Below are 7256 nucleotides of genomic sequence, written 5' to 3' on the forward strand. Positions count from 1 at the left end.
ATGAAAATAATATATAACAATAGCTTTAATAATACAAAAGATGATACATGGCATAGTTCAATCAATACAGTTCATTAAAGTTTCCTATGATTTACCATTCTGTGTTTGTTTTTTACATACCTGTTACTATCACAAGGGGGCAGTATTCACATCAACCACAGCTGAATATAAAAAGACCGATCAGCATCCAGATTAAGTTCCCGTGGTACAGATGTGTTTTTTTTGCAGTAGTTGATGATTTTACATTATATGATTTTACATTTACCCAGTAATTATAATTCACGAAGTGTCGTTTTACCTCCAATACTGCTGCTTTCAACACAGTAGCTGCTTTTCACAGAGTAGCTGCTTTCTACACAGTAGCTGCTCTCTACACACGTGTAACTGGTCCACATAAGTACATTATGGCGCCAACCCTGTCACATACACCTGTACTTGTACAGGGTGTATGTGATGGGGTTGGCGCGATGATGTCATCACGCTGGGTACTCATGTATCTGCATGTGGGCAGACCCGCCTGGAGACGGATAGAGGAACGGTGTCTTGGTTCCTAAGACCATTGAAAATATGTGTTTTCCGATGGTCTTAGGCGACCCCTGTGAAAGGGTCGTTCGACCCCTAAAGGGTCATGACCCATAGGTTGAGAATCGCTGTTTTAGTGTGTTCTTCAGGATATCATTCTTAAATTCTAACCAAAACAAGACTTTTTATGATTCTTCCATGTGCACATATTAAATTGGTTTTTCTCCCGTTAAAAATAAAAAGAGAAAAAAGGGTCCTTTTAATAACTGAAAATGCTAGGTATTGATTAACTTAAGTTATATTAACAAGTCGATTACTAAATTACTGATTTAAATGACTTTGGCCAGTCATGGTACCTCAGATTTTCCTCAACTGACATATAAGACACACATTACCATGTGTCTCACCAGGTAATACAATATGAGCACATATAAAACAATCTCGACAACAGAGGTAAGGTAATCTTGGAGACTGGCTAGTTCAGTGATGGCGAACCTATGACACGCATGTCAGAGGTGACACGCAAACTCATTTTCTTGGTTGATTTTTCTTTGTTAAATGGCATTTAAATATATCAAATAAATATCAAAAATATAAATCTTTGTTTTACTATGGTTGCAAATATCAAAAAATTTCTATATGTGACAAGGCACCAGAGTTAAGTTAGGGTTTTTCAAAATGCTGACACGCCGAGCTCAAAAGGTTCGCCATCACTGATCTAGTTCAATTCCCTCATTTTATTTCCCTCATTTATAGTAAAAAAAAAGTAAGGTCCTGATCATATAAATGATTGACAGAGTGGCCCTTAGAACCCAAACAGTTTTAACTGCTAGGTAAGGGGAAAAAACAATTTGGGGTACTACTTCACAGAAAAGATATTTGAAATTTTGTCAACTTACCCACAATAGGGCCAAGATTCACCCCATATTTCACAAGCTGATCCAGAAGAGCTTCATTAGTGAGTTCAGTTACATCTAAATCATCTTTATCTTCTAGTCTGGGTTTATCAGTTTTCTTTGTGGCTTTCTGTAAACAAAGTCCAGTTATCATTTAAAATATGAATTTTAAAATGTTCATTTTCTATATAAATAACATTATATACAATAAACATGGAAATTTACCTTCAAGTTGATTTATAGTTATATCAAGCCTCATCTATTTGACTAAATTAAAAGTAACTCATTGTTTGGAGATATTTTCTAAGTTTGGTTATAATTACACAAACCTAGAAGCCAATCAAGTAACTCAATTTTACAGACATTATTATTATTTTGTTTTGATTGATTTCAGAGAGGAAGGAAGAGGGAGAGAGAGAAACATGAATGATGAGAGAGAATCATTGATCGGCTGCCTCCTGCACGCCCCCTACTGGGGATCGAGCCCGCAACCCAGGCATGTGCCCTTGACTGGAATCAAATCTGGGACCCTTTAGTCTGCAGGCCAATGCTCTATCCACTGAGCCAAACCAGCTAGGGCCAGACTACTGTATTCTTACTGAAATGGTCATAATAGATCTGGGATCTTGGAATATATCCCTTTATCCCTTGGATAAGGGCGGACTGCTGTATGCTTAATGAAATAGTCATATAGACCTAAGTATGGCAAAAAAGCTTTGTCAGAAGTGATGTCTAACTTCCTTAATGGGTCAGAAACTGGCTATTACAGTCATTATACTATGAGAAGAATATTCACTTGGGCTTTGTAAATTCTGGTGTGCTTGTTTAAAGGAAATCATTTTTATACATTTTTATGGTAAAGTCTTAAACTCCTAGATCATTGGTTCTCAACCTTCCTAATGATGCGACCCTTTAATACATACAGTTCCTCATGTTGTGGTGACCCCCAACCATAAAATTATTTTCTTTGCTACTTCATAACTGTAATTTTGCTACTGTTATGAATCATAATGTAAATATCTGATATGCAGGATGTATTTCGAACGACCCCTGTGAAAGGGTCGTTCGACCCCCAAAGGGGTCACGACCCACAGGTTGAGAATCGCTGTCCTCGATGAACTTAAACATTTAAATATTATAAAAGAGGCCAGTAGTGAATTGTATTTACAGTTATCTGGATGAAAATATTTAAATTCGGTCCATTTACTGGTTTGGATTTTTCATGCCATCATCTCCTCTTTAGACAGATTAACCCACATTGACAGTTTTAACAATAATGTCTGGCCCTAGCTGGTTTGGCCCAGTGGATAGAGCGTCGGCCTGTGAACTAAAGGTTCGATTCCGGTCAAGGGCACAGGCCCGGGTTGTGGGCTCAATCCCCAGTAGGGGGTGTGCAGGAGGCAGCCGATCAATGATTCTCTCTCATCATCGATGTTTCTATCTCTCTCTCCCTCTCCCATCCTCTTTAAAATCAATAAAAATATATTTTTAAAAAATAGAATACAGTAGTCTGGCCCTGGCTAGTGTGGCCCAGTTGGTTGGGTGTCGTCCCATGCATTGAAAAGTTGCCAGTTTGATCCCTGGTCAGGGTAAATGCCCAGGATCCAGGCTCAGTGCCCAGTAGGGTGTGTGCAGGAGGTAGCTGAATGACACTCTCACGTCGATGTTTCCCTCCCTCCCCCTTAAAAAAAAAAAAAGAAAAAAAGTCTGCCCTTATCCAGTGGGTGTCTGACACTGCACATAGCACTGAACTCTATATATACTGTATTTTCTCTATCTATCTATCTATCTATCTATCATCTATCAATCTAAAAGCCCAGTGACCAGAATGACGACGGAATGACTGGTCACTATGACGCACACTGCAGTGAACAGCCGGCCCATTTGGGCCCCTGATCGCGCCCCCCCCCCAACCTCTTGCGGCCCCTCCCCTCGGCCAGCTCAGCCCCCGATTAACCCCCCCAACCCCAACCGGGGGTGAGGCCGGCCGACCAACCGCCTGCGGCCCCTCCCCCTGCAGGCCCAGCCCTGATCGGCCCCAATCGGGACGGGCTGGCCAGATCCCACCCATGCACAAATTTGTGCACCAGGCTTCTAGTCCTATATAATAAAAGGGCAATATGCAAATTGACCAAATGGTAGAACGACTGGTCGCTATGACACTCACTGACCACCAGGGGGCAGACACTCAATGCAGGAGCCACCAAGCTCTAGTGACTTGGCAGCGGCAGTTCTCAGGTGAGGCACCCTGGTACCAGAGAGGAGGGAGCCCGATTCCAGGGTGCATCACCCGAGTACCGCCCTCTTGCAAATTGGGACCCCTCAGGGGATGTCAGAGAGCCGGTTCTGGGTCAATCCCCACAGGACAGGCTGAGGGACCCCACCTGCCAGAGGGACCCACTCACTCTGCAGACGCCCTTCAAGCTGAGGTGCAGCCGGCAGGGGAGGGACCGCAGGAGGTTGGCTCCAAAGCCTGTCCAGCCCTTCTCACCCAGTCCTGCCGGCCACCTTCTAATTAATTTCCTTTCAATGTGCATGAATCCGCACACTGGGCACTAGTACATATATACCTATGAAAAAGTTTAATTTATAAATTAGGCACAGTAAAAGATTAGCAATAACTAAGAATAATATAAAACAATTATAACTACAGCATAATGAAAGTATATGAATGTGGCCCCTTAAAATATCTTGGTGTATTATTATATGTACAGCGTGGATACATTGGACAAAGGGATGATTCATGTCCTGGGTGGGACAGAGCTAGACAGTGCAAGATTTCAGTCAGCATGCTACTCAAAACCGTGCAAAATTTAAAACTTATGTGTGAACTAAGTTTATTTCTGGAATTTTCATTTAATATTTTTAGACTGGCTAATCAAGGGTAACCAAGGGTAACTGAAACCATAGATAAAGGGGACACTACTATAGGTGAAAGAACGTGGAACAGGTTTGAGAGAAATTACAAAGGAATTTTTAAGAAAAATTTAAGCAATGGCAGTATCTAGTGGAAAAACTATGTAAACTTCCAATGGCTACTTAAATAATGGCCACAAATGTCAAAGTCAATGTAGGCCCTGATATTTAAGCAGAACAGTTAACACATGAAAAATTTTATGCAAAAGGGCAAAAAGCATAAAGGTGTAATCATAAAACTGCTTACTTTCCAATGATGTGGGGGTGGGGATGGGGGTGGGAAGGATCACATTATTTGGCCATGGATTAGAATTTCTGCTTTTTTAACCAAACAAAAACTTGAATACTTTAATCAAGTAAAAATTTGAAGACAAGATTAGGAGACATTATTTAAAGAAAGCTGCTAATAAGAGCAATGACATCAATTTAAGGTAAATCTTTAATAAAAATCTGGCTGTGATAAGTTAGTGAGGGTACTTTCAGAAAGCTTTAATATACAGGGGTGGGCAAAAGTAGGTTTATAGTTGTGAGTATGCAGGTTTATTCTTGTATTATTATTTATTACTTATTGAATTATTTGTATTATAATTTTAAACCTACTGTTGCCCACCCCTGTACATACTGCACTTATCTAGGATCAATAGGCTCAAATCTTAAAGCAACCCACACCTTGATATCAAAATAGTTGCCCAGAGCCCAAGAGTTCTATATATTAAAGCCCTGAAGTCTCTTTAGAGAAAAGACTTTTAATCAAACAGACCTAATCCCGTGTTGATGATCTACTTGAATTTTCCAAAATGTGTGGATAGGCTGGGAAGAAAACCTCCATTGTATAACATAGATACCTTAAAGAAAACCAATCAGGTAGAGAACCCTCCCACCATAAGAATGTTCAAACTCTACTATCAACAAAACATCCTGGATGTTCTACAGCTCAATTCACAGAGTGGGGCATGCAGGAGGCAGCAGATCAATGGTTCTCTCTCATCATTGATGTTTCTATCTCTCTGTCCCTCTCTGAAATCAATAAAAAAATATATTTTTTAAAAAGTCTTACCCAAGTATGAGTCCTAATCTTGGGCCTGATAATCTGTATTTCAATGAGTAACTCAGGTGATTTTTGGATGCATTTACTAACGTAGCAGAAAGCAAGAGTCTTGTTATGCTTATATTTGTCTCCCAAACAGCTAAAATAAAAAGGGTGCCTGAGCCCTGGCCGGTTTTGCTCAGTGGATAGAGCGTCAGCCTGCGAACTGAATGACCCCAGGTTTGATTCTGGTCAAAGGCACATGCCTGGGATGCGGTCTCGATCCTCAGTAGGGGGAGTGCAGGAGGCAGCCAATCAATGATTTTTTCTCATCCTTGACATTTCTAGCTCTCTCCCTCTCCCTTACTCCCTGAAAGCAATAAAAATATATTTTAAAAAAAAGAATGTTTGCACAGACCAAGATAGGGTTCTATAGAAGACCTGTTATTTTTTTTACAGTGTGCTAATTTAAATAGAAAACATTTCATTTTCAGGCAAATCTTTACTGAAATAGTTTGAGCATTACTTTCTTTTTCAGAGGGACTGGAGAAAAACAGATAAGGGATATGCTTTACTTCACATGTAAATTTCTGGTTTTTTTATGGAAGAGTCAAGTGGCTTTCTTCAAATCCACAAAAACAATAAGGTCAGTCTTTTATTTGCTTATTTCTTTATTATTTTTAAAATATATATATTTATTTCAGAGAGGAAGGGAGGGGGGAAGAGAGAGAGAGAGAGAGAGACGGAGAGATGGAGAGAATCACTGACTGGCTGCCTCTGGTACCGATCCATCTGCAACTCCATCCGCAACCCGGGCACGTGCCCTGACCTGGAATTTAACGTGACCTCCTGGTACATAGGTCAACGCTCAACCACTGAGCCATTCCGGCCCAGCAGTCTTTTATTTATTAAACAAATACAGACCTGGTACTACTATTTTCCAGGCACTGGCTTAAGTTATAAGATTTTCAATTCTTGAAAGCCCAGGCTAAGATTTTCAATTAAATTTACAGGTATCTATTACATCTTTCTTTCATTTCTATAGGGTAGTCCAGAAAGCACATGAGATCAATCTTTTAAAACTGAAGTTAAACAACATAACTTCGAAAGAAGTACTTCTGAATTATACCAATAATTAGTAGCAACAGCTTCAAGCTCAATATTTTAAGTCTTACAAAGCACTGTCCTACATTCTGTTAGGATTTGAAGTCTGGTAACTAGATAGATTCTTACCAGCAAAACAACATATAGAAACCCACCCAACAAAACCCCCAAACTGTTCTCAAAACAAAATATCCATTTGCTGGAGCCAATCTGAGATTTACCAGCGATTAGATATTCCAAACTGTGACACTCACATACCAGAATGTCATGAAATAGACGTGTCTCATGATCTAAGTCTTTGCTTTCCTCCTACAAAACTGACCCCCAAAAAATCCAAAAACCCAAGCCCTTAAAACCAGAATTTTAAAATGTTTGAGTGTCTAAGACAGTGGTTCTCAACCTTGGCTGCTCATTAGAATCACCTGGGACTCTTTAAAATCCTGATTTCTGGGCCTCATCCTCCGGAAATTGTTTCTTCGTTACTAATGTTGTGGCCCCACCCCAAAACAAAGAAACAGAATTTTATTTTATTTCCCAAAGTTTGGTGAGAAGTGAGTATGCACAAATTGCCCTCCAGGGGGCGCTCCGAGACTCGGTTACCAGTCGCCCGTGTTAAAGCGGGAAAGCGCTCGCAGGTGACCCGGGGCGCTTCCGGGCTGACCCCTCCTAAGCGCTTCCAAAAAGGGCTCGGCAGTCCCCGAGTCCCCGTCCGAAGACCCACCCGGCGGCCGGTCCCGCAACACCGAGCCCCCCGCGCGCACGCGCACTTCACGCCTCCCAGGCACACTCAG

The 7256-nt window shown here is 40.9% G+C and overlaps 1 pseudogene; it reads left to right on the plus strand.

Moving 5' to 3' along the window:
* The window catches only part of LOC102252752, a 3685-nt pseudogene extending 3131 nt beyond the window's left edge, over positions 1-554 (plus strand).
* The last annotated feature ends 6702 nt before the right edge of the window (positions 555-7256 follow it).

Source organism: Myotis brandtii, unplaced genomic scaffold, assembly GCF_000412655.1.
Source record: "Myotis brandtii unplaced genomic scaffold, ASM41265v1 scaffold717, whole genome shotgun sequence".
Lineage (NCBI taxonomy): Eukaryota > Metazoa > Chordata > Mammalia > Chiroptera > Vespertilionidae > Myotis > Myotis brandtii.